Raw genomic sequence first — 16,295 nt, forward strand, 5'->3', positions numbered from 1 at the left:
ATTTTATTTTAAACCATTCTGTAGGGCTAAAAAAACAAATAGTTTAGTATATTGAAGCATTTTTAGGCAACTGATAAAAAAAACTATAAATAAAAATTACCTTGTTTTTCTTTTGGAAATTAGATTAACTATTAACTGTAGTTTACTTGTTTACAGATATAATTAAATTAAATCCAGCAAAGCGGTTTTTTGTGTTCTAATGCTATCAACACTTCACTTAAAAAACGTAGCACCTAACATATGTACTCGTCAAACTATTTAAATAGCGGAAATAACTCATAACTCATTTATTGAACCAAAATAACAATACAAAATTCTCATTGGTCATGTCAATTAATAGAACTAAAATTAAAATAAACAATAGACAATGTTATTTCAATAAAACAATACCGATTACTTCTTACAACAACAAAAAAAAAAAAACTAACTAAACCCATCAGCGACACAATCTCGAACACTGTAGTAACCCTTGGCCAAGAGTATTTTTTTGATTTGCTTTTTAAAGCTGTTCAAGTCCGACTCCAGCTGAAGGGAGGGAGGGAGGAGATTAAAAAGTTTAATGCCATTGTAATGAAAGTGTCTCTTGAAAAATGTAGTTGAATTTGAATGAGATGGCAATTTAAGATGAGAATTGTTACGTAGTGAATAGGAATGTGTAAGTGAAGATTGATATTGGTGTAAGTTTTTTTTAATGACAATCTAAGTTTCCAAAATGTATATTGAGGGAAATGTTAACATTTGTGATGAAATAAAGTATTGCCTGCAAGATGTTCTTCTTTTCAAACCAAAGACTGCCCTAACTGCCCTCTTCTGGAGTCGGAAAAGGAAAGACGTTTTCCCACACTCACACCCCCACACCAGCACTGCGTATATCAGGTGCGGGAAAATCACTCCATAATATGCTGTAATTAGAACATCACATTTTGCAAACTTAGAAAGTTGGCGGAGAAGAAAGATTCCCGAAGAAATCCTTCTACACACAGTGTCAATGTGGGAATGAAAGCGCAGGTTTCTATCGAGCAAAAATCCCAAGAACTTAACTCGATCAGTTGCCTCGAGCTCAACATCATTCAAAAGGAAATTGATTTTGTTTTTCCCAGCTGAACTTATAGACAAATTTACAAATTCAGTTTTTCTGGCATTTAGACTCAATGAGTTGTCCTCGAACCACTGCATCATGGAGCTCGCTTGCAAAAAGGCCTTTATTTCGAGTTCATCGAAATTTTGATCAGAAACCGAGAGCGACGTGTCATCAGCAAACAGACAAATGTTTCCAGAATTTACAATTGATGGAACTTCATTCACAAAGACAAGGAACAACACCGGACCGAGGACTGACCCCTGAGGCACGCCACGAGCAGACTCGCAATGGGGTGAGCGGTAGGTATTCAGATATCCTAAGTCATCCACCGCCTGAATCATCACAAACTGCTTCCGTCCCTGTAATAAATGACTTAAACCATTGCAGTTCCAGCCCTCGCACTCGCAATAAATATGACCTTTTTAATGAGATACTTTAGTGAAAATATAATCATGCAAAAGAAAATTGACTATTCTGCAGGTTTTTCTGTGGCGAGTATTATAACAGGTAAAAGAAAGTTTAAATTAAAAAATTAAATGCATTTTTTTTATTTAACCAGGCAATGTAAGTTTGTTTTACGATTGTCCTTTTTACACTTAACCTGTCATAAAAAGTACAAATATAGTTAAATGTCTTAATCTAATGGGTATAAATCTGAACATTTTACAAATAAATATCAATAGAAACAACAATTCAATTTAAGAATATAATTATAACTATATATTTAAATTAAAGATAAGAAATAATGGATATTTAATCAATAAATAAAAGGAAATAATAACACTTCAAATTTCACATATATTTTAAAATACTCTTCATTTCAGTTATAGAATAAGTTTACTTGGATATTGATTTCCCTTTCCACACATAGCAAAGGCAAACGAATAAAGAAAAAAACATACGTATAACCAAACATAAAAATCTATTTCGTACAAATTTACCAAACAACATTTTAAACCTCCATAAAAACCTTTACTCAATTCATCAGTGGACAAAGTTTCAAATTGTTCAAGTCCGGCGTTTTATATGTTTTTACTTGGAGTTGAGAGTTAGTTTAAAGTCTCCCTAAGTGATCCTTCAAGGATGGAAACTACGAGACTAAGATCCTCCGGCTTCCAACTTTACTGCTCGCCAACTCAAAAGGACGAAACGACAAAGTTTCCCACTGAAGACTTGTACAACTTCACTTATGAGACTTTCGACATGTAATTTTCCGGAACACAACACAAAACCTCATAACATTCGGTTGATTACGTTTGCCAAACTTTACAAATAAAATAGTTTTAGTTTATTACTTGTTATATTGAGTTAGAAAGTTTATTTGGTTTTTCAGTACAATTTCATTTGAAGAATAACTTTACTTATTTGTTGCTATGTATGAAATGTATAATACATATATATATAAAATTAATGAAAAAACATTGATATATATTTCATTAGGCATACAATTTGAACAACTGTGACATAAGATATTTCACTACGGTGTGTGTACTATTGATAAACATTATCCTCGATGGTAATACTTTATTACTTTTTCATTAAATTGTTACCATAAAAATAAAAAATAAAAATAGCTGTAGTACCGTTACATAAACCGTCTAGAATATTTACAGCGCCTTTAATTTTTTTCATAATAAGAGATGTTACAAAAAAGTGTTTTAAATGTAGCAAATAAATGTTATTTGTAAGTGCATATATTGAATAATTTATTGAAGATTGTTTTAAAGATTATATTTGTCATTTAATAATTCTGCCTTAGCATTTACCTCTAGACCATGATATATAATTTTCAACAACATAAAAATGGTCATTTTAAAATGTCGAATAACCGACATTTCTAACCCAATCACCATCTTTCACAAACTTTCATACATTATTGTTAGTAAACAATCTTAATGTTGCATTTAAGTTACACTGGTTACTTATTTTTGTGAGGAATGTATTCATGTTTCTAATAGTATTTATTTATGTTTATTGTGACTCTTCGATTAATTTTTACACTTAATATTAAAATGATTTATCTTCAATGAAGTAGTAATGAACCAATGAAAACTAAAGGCTTTAAAGTTTAAAGTATAGCTTGAAAGTTTAATATTTAATAGTTATATTTAAATTGTGAAATCAATGTAAAGTATTACCTGCATACACTGTTTCCTTATCGAACTAGTTTTTGACCATCCTTGAAGCAAGGGGTTGTGTCGTCATCTGAAAACAAAAATAAACATTTAATAAGCTATAGTTTGTAAATAACCGTACGTGTTGTTAAATCACCTGAAAGTATAACGCAATACGTCAAATAACATTTGTAATAATATATTTACACTTATACAGTTTACTTTCAAGGCGGTAAATACTTAAACTATGGTAAGTGGTGATAAATTTCGATTTGGCACTCCAAACCTCATCAGACCCAATAGGCTAATGACAAGAATTTTAATGGCTTTCCTTATATACTATTGGCTACTGGAAGTACCTGCTTATTTGTTTCTATAAGTACAACTGGAGTCAATTGCAATTGTTCAATAATTATCTTATAGTGTACATAAATTAAAAAAAATACAGAAGAAAAAAATTAAAAACAGAAATAAGTTAGTTGATGAAAAAGTAAATTTTTGAGATTTTAGAACTTAGTTCTATTTATATAATCTTATTTGCCGTTACTTTCAGTAGCCAATAGTACATCAGGGAAGCCATTAGGATCCTTGTCATTCGCCTATTGGGTCTGACGATGATTGAAGTGTCCAACTGGGATAAGGCCTTAACTATAATTCGTAATGTGTCATTGAAACACTACACTTTTACTAATAATATTAACATTTAAGGATAATATAAAGAGTATTGGTGTTCATTAAACAATATAAACTTTGACAAATAAAGTAGTGAGAAAAATTATCAAAACAAATCACAATACATTGCCCAGATCTACATTTAGCCTTTATATTCATCCTGTAACATTGAAACTTTCTAAGTGACAGGGTGAAACACATGGCAAATTGCAGACGGATTAGAAACGTAGTGGAAGTTAAGAAGCTTTGAAGGACAAAGGCAGAGGAACATCTCTTCTAAAGTAGTAGAGGAATATGTCCAAGGGCAAGGGAGGAAGTTATCTACACTTATTTATCCTATGTTTGTCTATGATTTATTAAGTTTCTTTTGGTGATTATTGTTCACATGGTATAGCTACTTTCGTACATTGAACCATATAAACTGTAGTTCCTAAATACAATATGTGCACTGAACTGATCAGCCCACAAACTACATATATGTGTTGTACTGAACTAGACATATTTAGGGTTGCTGCTAGCCTAGTGGCTAGCGTCTCGGACTTCGGTACAGAAGGGACGGTTTCAATTACCGGCACATTCACAAAACGTTTAATGGGTTTGAACCGTTTTAACTTTAACTGATTTGACTTGACTTCGTTACAAAAATGCCACTAAAGTAGACAAGAGCAAAAAAAAATAGTAGAAGACAAATAAGGATATTGCTATCAACTAAACTTTTCTGTGCTAAACAAAGTATCTTGATTTTATAAAACGATATTAACCCATCCTTATTAGTTTGGGTAATTAAAAGTCATTTTTACACCTATATACAAAACAAGCAATAGTTTACCCTGTTCTTAATCTTTGCAAAGCCCGAGTACAGCAGCTAGTATTTTATAAAATGTTGTTTGTAATGTTAAAAAGATCAATTATTCCCATTTTATCTTTTAATGACGTCAAAGGAATTATCAAAGGAAAACAAATTAAAATACCACATAGTTAAGGGTTAAAGGGTAAACATATACTTTGTCAAAAGACATGCAACAAGAAAGATTAAGCCAGTGGTCTGAAAGTGATAAGGTCAAAGCTTCTGTTTCTAGGAATCCTGCCATGGAGATAGCACTAAAATAACCTTTTAGTAATGTAATTTATATACGATATCACACAATATATTTCTGAGAAGCATATCAATCAATTTTAGCAAAGCAATTCATATGTATTGAAGAAGTTATATTTATAATTAGTAATAGATAGATAATTAGAGCCCACTACTCATACATGTATGTTTTGTTTGTTAACACTCATTAAATTAACTTAATTAATTACATTCGTAAAATTGCATATAAAAAATTACCAGCACACTGGGGTCATTTAAGATAGTTGAACATTCTTAATAACATATCTAAAATTCCATGGCAACTACTAGGACTTTTAATCCTAACAATATTAAGTTAAAATGAAGAATGATTTCCAAGTGAGTGGAAACATTAGAAATCTGTAAAAGGAAATAAACGTAAAAGTCCTGAAGGGAACAATAAGGCGAAAAAGGGTGATTGTATCTTATTCTGCTTCACTAGGGTATTTGAAGAAAAATCATTTAACGCTTTCAAATGCATTTAAATCCTTTATTGCTGTTAGTTCTTGTTTATTTCGACCACGTTTATGTATTTTATATTTTAAGAAACGAGATAGTCCAATAAACCTAACCTTGTAGATTTACATAAAATCTATAAATCCATCTATCTTTTATTGAATTATTTTTTATCACCCTACAATTATAAAATTAATTATTTAGGTAAGGAACAGCTGATTGTAAGTGCCAAATAGTTTAGACTATATAACTAATCTTGGACTATTTATTTTGTAATGCTTGTAAATAAACAGTATTACAGGATCATTGCACATGAGCTAATAAATAAATGGAAAAACATGTTTTTTTTTATTATTGAATTACTTATTATAAAAATATCCTGACCTAGTCATAGTTTTGAGATGTTAAAATAAACATGTCAATAAGTGGGGAGGCATTTATTGATAAAAAGGTTGAATAACAGGGGAAGCACCACCACGGCCCCATCTGTCAACCACTTAATCTTTATGCCACGGTGCTGCACCTAACTGCATTTGCTAAGTTCCCTAATATCCGAAAAACTTCATGAAATACACTATGTTAGACACAAAATGCAAAGGTTCTACAGGATTCTTTGTTTTTATCTTAGTTTTCAAGTATTATGCGTAATTTATTATTTATTTTCAACTCTTTTTTTCATTTTCCTATATTAAAATTGTATCGACTATTTTATTGTTGTATGGTAAGGCTATTCCATAGTAAGACCTGTGCCCGGGTCCAATTTTCCTTTTCGTTTTGAGGTCCCCAGAAGCCAAAAACACTCTCAGATATATATGTCTGTTAGTGCGATAAATCGAACTAAAATAGAACAATTTTGATGGAATTTGGTACAAACGTGTAAACCTACGTTTATTAAAACGAGTAATGGACCATCTTAATCGGACCATTTGAGGGGGTTTTATGGGGGGGGGTTAATGATTCAAAATTTGTTTCAAATTCTTTACTGTAAAAATATAAAATGTCACAATTTCTTTCCAGACCATTTTGCGGAGCTTAAAAATAATTTAGTATATTGAAGCGTTGTTGTATGCCTAACGGTTACAGAGATAATTAATAAAAAACACAAATTTAAAATTCACCTGTTAATCTTATGGAGAACAAATAAACTGTTGTAGTTAGTTTGTTTATTGATATATTTTAATACAATTTTGCAATTCTGTTTATTTCATACTAGGCCATCAACATTTCAATAAACCCCCCCCCCTCCCTGTAGTAGCAAACCTAGGTACTCATTAAAATTAATGTAATTTAAATAGGAAATAAAACTAAAAATGTTAAGGGAATATTTTAGTATAAATTCAGCCAGATAAATGGAAATTCGCTTAGTCCGCTGGTTTGCTGCGGTGGGGGTATTTTTAATACTGACATAGTATTTATTTTCTTTAAATTTTTCCAGCCATTTTGAAGTGTAGCACCTAGTTATTTAACCTGACACAGTTTTATTGAAATATATTTTCTTTTAAGAATAAAAACCGGTATGTATAACATCAACGTATTAAGCTTAGATAGTAATTTTGATGTTTAACTTACTGAGGTGTAGGTACACATATTATAAGCCGAATGATAAATAGTACCCAAACTTTGTGTATTATTTAATAGAAAGTTTGCGTTGCATAAATATAAGGTTAGCATCTGGGTATCGGCAGAACAAATAATAAACATTGTAATTAAATATTACAAACACATATAAAACTGAAAAGGTGAGGCTAACTTTATTTTTCTATTTAATAAACACATGGAAGGGTATCTCTCCCTCCTACTTTAGAAGAGATGTTTCTTCAGCTTTGTCTTCCTAAGCTTCTTACCTTCCCAGAGTTCTAATCCGTCTGCAGCTCACCATGTGTTTCACGCTGTTACTTAGAGAGTTTCAATGATACAAGTCTTTTTTCATGAGAATATGACCTTAGCCTAATATAGAATATTTTGAAGTAAATACTTTTTCTTATATAATTTCAAAACTTCTAACTTCAACAATAAATATACCTTAGCAATTATAGTAAATACGATAGCTCCGTTTTATTTCTTCGGCATTTAAAAGGTGCAGGGAGAAATGTTATTTTCTAGATATTTTGTTTCCATTTCTCTTAACAATGTTTTTTTATTATTTTACTTATGAAGTAAAAAGGTGTTAGTAATCAACTACACCGTATAGTATTAGGAGTATTATTTTAGGGGTTTTTCATGGATTTTGATAGCCATTTTACTAATTTCAATCAAATGTTTTCAACTCTAATGTTTCCTTAACGTTTTTAGAGTAGCTTATAAATTATAAGAAATCAATTAATTGATTATTTCTTTACAAGTTTTGAAGAGAATAACCCACTCCTATTTACACTAAAGCTGGAAGTCTTTGTTCATACATGTAAAAATAAAAACCTTAAGGAAACTAATACATTTCGAATGTATTAAATGTGTTAAACACAATATTGATTGAAACTCTGACAAGTACACAAAACTTCGTCAGTTTTTTTGGTATTGCTTTGTGGCATACTTACTTATAGAAGCAATCCGGTTGCAGTACTAAGACGGCATCTGGTTCATGGATTTGCAATGAGTAAAGAACAAGGCAAGGAGAACCTTTCTTAGTCAACATTTTTGTAATTTTGACCTTTATATCGATAATTTTCTTTTCTTAGTCAAACGTAATTTAGAAAACTCTTTTCTCATAACATATAATACATGGAAATGACATGCTTAGTTAAAAGTTTTCGTATAAAACACTTACAAAGAATGGGTCAATAAGGCAATTTATTGTTTTTGGTCAAGTAGTTTGGAATTAGATGTTTATCCACTTAAAATATATATAAAAAATGAAAACTTTTTATAGCAGTAATAAGTAAGGTTTACGATTAATGCAAGTTTTCGATGAAACAGAGCCTACATACTGATAATGCAGCAGTAAATTGTTTCCTCTTTAATTTGCAGCTACAAACATGTGATATTTATATAAAATTTTTTTGCGATTTTACAAGAAAATTACCATTTACTAACTAGTTATATTTATGTACATTGTTTGAGCTGTACAACCTAACCTGTACAGGCCTAATTTTATTTTTATACTCAGGTATGTGTCACAATTTTCATTTTCTTTTGTTTTTTGCCATAACTGCATGGTTTGCTGTTTTGTTTTGTTTGCTGTGAAGATTAATTAAAAATTTTTTATTTCAGCATGGTTTGTAATGATGAACATTTCATTATTTATATGCATTGGTTTGTTTTATTTTAGAATAGTTTGACGTTACCTATTGTATTTATTTACTTAATGGTATAATAAATCTCTTGAATCTTGAATCTCTTGAACCCAACGTTTTCATATTCCCTGACAGGCTTTATGATATAAATAAATGAATAATTCATACACACACAGTAAGTGATAACGACGAGAATGTGTAAATGGAAACATATGATATTCAAATGATAGTGGACGCTCTTCTCTGGACTCAATAATACTCTACTGATAAGGGGAAAAATATCTTTAAAACTCAAAGATTATGTAGTTTTCAGTATTTGATTTTAAATAGTTATAGAATTCAAAGCGGTTTTAAATTCGGATTTTGACCTATAGCTCAAGGTGGGATACAAATTATTAAGATCAGGAAAGTATTACATAGACAAACCATTAGCAACGGGTCGGTTTTGATTAAGTGCCTCTAGGACATACCAAATTCTAACTGCTACACAAACTACATTCAGAATAGTTTATAATTATTACTATGTGGTTATAGTACTATCCAAATACTTACAGGACATGTGTCTTAGTTACAGACAGAATGCTGGATGTAATTGAGAGGTTGCAGACAAATTACTGCTAATTCCTAATTATTTTTTAAGATTCCCAAGGGGACAACTCTATTTTAAAATTAATATAGTTTTACATATTTTTATTGAGTATACGGTTTCACAAAACATGTTTTCAAAATTAAGCTCATAAATACCTAATTATATAAAAATTCAACTAATACCAGTGATTTATTTTCAAACAGTAACATTAAAGAATATCCTAGGCGAACGTTAATACGGTTAACATGTGCAATATAATATTTCGTTGGTCAGTAGTAATTGACGATGTAATTACATATTGTAATATGATACGAAGCAAGTTGTGAGATTTAACCTAGTTATTGCATCTTGAAATAATAATATCGCATCAAAATAAATAAAGATATCTCGTGCTGCCATATCAATTACCAACATTCCAACAGTTGAGCAAAAGTATTTTTGATCTTTAATACTCCAACACCACACATTAAATATAAAAAAATATAGTTTTAATATAAAATATTTCTATTAATAGTTAAGTATAAAGTTTTTTTATTAAATTAAGTTTTTTATTATTTTGTAATTTATTCATTTTGTATTTGTCAGAATAAGTGTAAGAAAGGGCCATGTGGCCATAACTTCGCCTGAATAAATAAAGGATCTTTCATTTCATTACATAATGAAATTTCGCTAATTTAGAAAGTCGAAAACCTGTTAAGATAAATGTACTAATTAATTGTATAACTAAAATATGAGTGAAACTTTATATATTAGTATTTCTTTGCTATATTTAGTCCTGCTTGACTTCAAGTAATTAAAAATCACAACCATATCACTTATTATTCTGTACATCATATGAAAACAATTATAATAATCATGTGGGTAATATCATAAAATTTACGATTTCCTGGTCATTTACCGACACAATTAAAAGGTTTTTACTTTACCATCAATATATGTTATACAGGAACGAAAATCATAGTTCCTTTGTATTGTATTTTACAGACTAATAATGTACATATCAACACGTAAGTCATAAAACTCATATAAGAGAGATATTCTTACACACTTTAGTTACTAAATATAAACGTACCATTTAGCGTAAAACACAAGTGAATTCGATTGAAATAGTTTGATTTGTAAATAAAAATGAAAGCATATTATTTATATGATTTATTTTTTAAAGATGTTAAACCGATTTCAGTTAAATAAATATAGCATAGTGTAGTGAATCCCTTTTGTATGGAATTTTTTATGTATAATATTTGTTATTATAAATATCTAAGAAAACTAATATTTTATCAAACAAAAACATTTATAAAAGAGATTGTAAAGGACATGACCTTGAACAAAATGCATAGAACAGTAGACATCTTAGCGTGTTGAGTTTGACTGACAGAGTTAAAGGCTGCATTTCTTGCTGAACAAGGTTCATTCCTCTTCTAATTTTGACATGAACATTGAACACAGAGACACGAGTTAGGGAGTATAAGCTATTATAACTTATAGTGTTTTCTTATCAATGTAACTAAGTTATATTATACACAAAAATGAATCATTATATCTGTACTGGTCTAGGGAGATTTATAACTATGTAACAGTTATTGTATATTACTTTACTAGTCCTGAAAATAAAGTGTTAACCGGACGAATGTGGTCATTTCTGTGCGAGACTAAGTCTAGTACACATTCATTTTCCTTTTAATTAAAACTTCCTAATTTAGATCTTTTCTTATTTTAGCATAATCAAAGGCTATTTTTAAATTAAAAGCCCAGAAGTAAATGAAAACGTCAAATTTTTATATCTTAACAAATTACCGGATGTACATTGTTGAATTTGCTCTTAAGCTAATGTGGAGTTAACCTACGCAAACGGTCTCCCAAGAACCACTTAAGAGTTTTAAAAATACCTACCACTCGTATTCTCTTGGTTTTTTAAATTTAATAAGTAAATATTGAATGTACTCGGAAAATGTGTTTTTTGTAATAGAATGTTCATGTATAATTATTTAATCACTACATTTGAAAATTTGCATATACATTAACAAAAAATCTGTATAAATAAATACTGGGTTTTAGCTTAAACTCATAGCTTATTATATTATTTCATTTTATATATTAAATTTAATAGTCATCATTTGCATTGCAAAAATCTAAAATGTATTAATAATTTGGATTAGGATAATTTTAAATTCGATTTAAACAAGTATGTAATGATGAAAATATAAATCGATGGTCAATAGGATGAACATTATCATACCCTTTTTTGTCTTTCATATTTATCTTTTGTTTTTTGATCTAAATTTGTGCAAATATAATTCAATTTTAGGTTTCTAAAAGAATTGAAACAAGTTATTGCATTTAATCCTTAAACAAAAACCTTAACAAAAAAATTAAATTGAGTATAGCAAAACCAAATGGCTTAATAGCTACATTGTTTAAATTAAACAATTTGATTTTATCGTATTTACGATATAAACTATAACAAAGACACATAAGTTTATGTATTAAATGTATAACATAATATTTAGCTATTTAACGTAATTTTATTGCGAGGCTAAAAACCACCTTGGGTTTACTGAGCCACATGAGTAGTCTAAGTAAGTAAGTAGTATTTAGCTTTTTTCGTATATTATTTAACCCAAACATCCCAGTCTACTAAGTTATTCATTTGAAACTCTCTTTAAGTAACAGCGAGAAACACATGGTGAGCTGCAGACGGATTAGAGCCGTAGTAGAAGTTAAGAAGCTTTGGAAGACAAAGCCGAAGAAACATCTCTTATAAAGTAGGAGGACAGTTCAATTGCTATGTGTTCATTAAATACGGAAAAAAGTCTTTTGCTATTTAAATTGGTGAGTCATTTGCCATAATGAGTTTCATGACATATTCATTTTTCTACAGTTTTTACACAGTTTTTTTTACAGTTTTTATGTAGCAACAGTCAACCTGTTGTTTTATTTATCAGTTGAAATAAAAGCAGTCTTAAATCCTAGCACGTGCTCAATATATCATTGAGAATGATATAAAGGTACTTATAACAATAGATTCTGCTGCAGTACCAGTATGGTATTTGGATCGTAGACTTAAAATTAGGAAACGATATAACAAAGTTCTTTTATGCACTTGTACCATAATGTGCTATACAGCGTTTTCTGTTCCTCTGATAAAAATTAATTTTAGTCTATCATAATCATCTCTAACTCTGTCAATGCAACCAAAGATCTCATTCATAGTCTAACTTTGTTTCGGTCAGCAACCATAGGCCTTCTTTATTTTATATTTCTAAAGGTTAGGTAATTTGACCTTTTCAGCGACTGTCCGGTTGTTGCAGGCTTATAGTGGACATGGTCACGTGTTATTTTAACAGACCAAACAAAGAATGCTCTACGATTAGATTTTTTTATGCACCCCCTGTGAAGTGAGAAAATTTCTGAGATTTTATTGGTATGGAAAAATTATTTACTGTAGATTATGCATCTATAAGTATACTATATTATTTACGTAGAAGCGAGCTGGCCTAGTGATAAAGCAGGGAATCCGGGGTCCAAAGACCCAGGTTCAAATCCCGCCAACCCCCAATGGATTTTATCCATGTGATAATGCCACGACCCTGAAGGACTAGCCTGAAGTATCGTACAGTTCCGGGTTAGAACCTAGCGTACTCAAGTGTTAAGGTGGGTTAGAATAATAAAGAAACTATATAATTTACGAATTATTCTCATACATACTGTGACACTGTCTAGTTCAGTACGAGAACTTCCCCTAAATGAGAAATATAATGACGAGAACAGTAATATCAGTATTTTCTTGTGATAGACTAGCCCAGTGCTGGAATCTATATTCTTAACATTCTCTTTACATTTGCCTCAACATTTTATTGGAATATTAAGGACAATTACTCCTAATCCATGCCACTAATGCTGGTTTTGAGGCGACATAGTAAATATTTGACAAAATGACCATAACTTACGTCAGTTCTGTAGCATACAACTGTGAATAGTTCATATGAATTTCCAAAGCCTCATAATATGTGTATTTGTAAGCTCCATATTTGTGTATGTGAAAATAGTCGTTAAGGCCAAAATAGATCAAATTACTTACGTAACATACATTATATATATATATATAATAAATGCATTCACAAGTAATCCAAGCTCACTTTGTATTCGTTTAGAGTAGCGTGTCGAGCATCATGCGATTCATGTCACAGCCGACTAACATGTTATCTCATATGACACCGATAGTGTTACCGTGTACATGACCGACCAAACATGTCACGGACTGACATGCTGAAATAGTAACAACACGTTAGGAAAATAAATGTTAATAAATGAAAACCTATCGAATTAGGGGCACCAATAAAGTGAAAGACACTAAAATAAAAGAAACTAAACCGACAATTTAAAGTGCATTACCACCATAATATAAAAAACATGAAAAAATAAATGTATAATATAATTTATTTAATCCGGTACACTTTAAAAAATGTTCGTAAATATTGCTTACCCTTTTGAACGTGAAATTAAAAAAAATTAGAGTAGATAGCCCAATTTCGTAATGCAAATGTGGGTTGTAAACTGTTTGTGTAAAATAAAATAGTAGCAAACCGGTCTGGCTATTTTTTTGCATTGCTCTCTTAAAGCAAAATTGAACTTGGTAAAAATATGGATCAAATATTATATATCCATTGATTATAATTTATATTCATTCACGAATTTAAAAATATATTTTTTTAAGAGGTTGGTGGCCTCTTTTAACCTTGCCTTTGCCCGTCCACATAGACTAAGCACCCGTGCGTAGATAGTTTACAGCAAAGCAAGGAGTGAGCCAGTACAGTACAAAGGTGAACTGTACTGAAAAAGTTTAGTGGCAGTGACCAGGATCCGAACCCACGACATCGCTGCCTTGGGCCCGAAGTCCGCTACGCTACCGTCTGAGCCACCGACTCACTAATAAAATTTAGTTTAAATTTATTTTCTATTATTTGTATAAGTTCAAGGAAATTTACATTTTTAAATGACAACGTTTACAGTGTCCCCTCTATGATGATGTCATGCCTGTCATGCCTGATGTAATAACCCCATAACTACTACAGTGTTACACGACATGACATGTAACATGTGTACAATCTTGTAACACGTCATGAGGATCATGTCACGTGACAATGTATTTATGTCAGACTAGTACATAGATTAGAATTGACATAGAAACAGAAAAATGTTTAGGACATATTTATTTAAACTGCTTGGAGAAAGGGAAAAATCTATTTACAATTTTTGAAACTATATAAAGGAACAAATGCAGTTAAAAGGGATGAAACAAACTAATTTAGTTTATTGAAGGCATCACGATTCCTTATTTATTTATTTCGGAATAAATAAAAATAAAAAATAATGAGAAATAAATCGACTAAATAATGTCCTAACAGCTACATTATAAGGTTAAATTTCATGTAATATGAAATAGTCTTAACACAAGGAGTACGAAAATCGTATAAAAAAAAATATATAGACTTTGAATTGTTGGTTGTACTCTGGGGCCAATCCTCTTCAGCTTACGATATACTACTTCTGCAAAAAAAGCCTTGCGAGTCATAACATCTTCCCGCCAAGAGAACACTGCCAACCCCTTTTTAAAGAATTGGGTTCATCCTGACAGTTGGCATCCAGTATGTCCTTAACAGCCTAGTATTGTTAAAAGAGAACCTGACCAGCTTTGATAGCAGAGGTACCGCAACCACAGGACACGTAGAGCTCATGTTTTGGTCATGCTTAGACTTAGACGGCAGAAGTCTAACGCAAAAGAGCTACCCGCACTATGCTGTAAATATTTTCAACACCTTGTCCGAAAGAGTCCTAAAGGTTTCAAATTGACACTGATCAATTCTTTCTCGCAAAGGCCCCTCTATAGCTTGCAATAGTTGGTAGAGGAACCTCTCATGGCGGGATGCAATTTCCGCCACAGCCTTAGCCAGTTATTATGCATCGTTACTAATTATGTATATGTTTTATTGTAAAAATTATTTTTAAATTTTACGCTATCTATCCGTAATAACGGTCAAAGATAAAGAAGACAAGTATTACGTAAGCATAAGTTGATTATGGAGGAACTGAAATTGGTAATGACTAAATAACGATAAATACAAAACTGAACCCGAAAGTACTTAAAAAGAGAAAAGGAAGATAGTATATTTTTCTCAAATTGCAAGACCAACAGACAGTTTAGCGTGCAGACTTTAATTTAAAGGTTTAAAGGCTATATTTTCCGCTAAACAAGCTTATATTTTGACATGAATAAATAGACACAAGTATAGAACTTGAATACGCAAAATTATTTTATGAATAATGTGGTTACAAATGATATCTGCCACAATTAACGAGGGGACAAACTGAAATAACCGAGATTAAACCTAGTAGTTTTTTTAACTAATGACGAGTCATTAAATGCAGCTTTATACATTAGCCACTTTTCGACAAATAAACAATTAGATTTGATCTTAAATCTATCCTCGTGTAAAATTGCGTATTTAGGACATTGCGTTGAAAATAATATTTGTCTCAAAACATATTTTAAATCAGTATTGTTAGCTTATTTTAGTAAGAACGAAGGAAACCAAAACTCACTCTCCAACCACGACTGTTTAACATGGTTATATGTTATGCAATATAGTAATAGCACGCATGTAATGAATACATGTACTACTAATGAAGCTTTCTATCTGATTCCTAGAATTACTAATTATTCCGTTCAATATATTTGCCACAAGCTAATTTGACAATGTAATTTGATTAGCTAGTTATTAAATACACAACATGCTTCATAGTTACACAAATATGCTGTAATTGAAATACTAGTCCCATAATAGATAATTTCACCTGTTTCTGGGAACGCAAAATTAGGTTTAGTGTGAAATTGGTTAGGACACAACAAACAAATCCCTATGAACAAAACGTGTCTTTTCTACTCCCTAATCACTGGGGGCCGCGAGCCAAATGCAAATATAACATAAAGAAATAATAACATAGAAACATCTAATGTAGCTATTTTATATTGTATTGC

At 30.7% G+C, this 16,295-nt stretch overlaps 1 protein-coding gene across 3 annotated transcripts in view; it reads right to left on the reverse strand.

The window, feature by feature from the left end:
- LOC128996268 (hemicentin-2) overlaps positions 1–16,295 on the reverse strand; it is a 420,963-nt gene that overhangs the window by 128,990 nt on the left and 275,678 nt on the right. For all 3 annotated transcript variants that reach the window (XR_008491037.1, XM_054421469.1, XM_054421467.1), the window contains one exon: positions 3,220–3,286. The gene's annotated coding sequence lies outside the window, so the exon portion shown is untranslated. The remainder of the gene's footprint in view (positions 1–3,219; positions 3,287–16,295) is intronic.

The sequence above is a fragment of the Macrosteles quadrilineatus genome, unplaced genomic scaffold (genome assembly GCF_028750875.1).
Source record: "Macrosteles quadrilineatus isolate MER2022 unplaced genomic scaffold, UCM_ALF_1.0 Scaffold_6__1_contigs__length_79288215, whole genome shotgun sequence".
NCBI classification, from domain to species: domain Eukaryota; kingdom Metazoa; phylum Arthropoda; class Insecta; order Hemiptera; family Cicadellidae; genus Macrosteles; species Macrosteles quadrilineatus.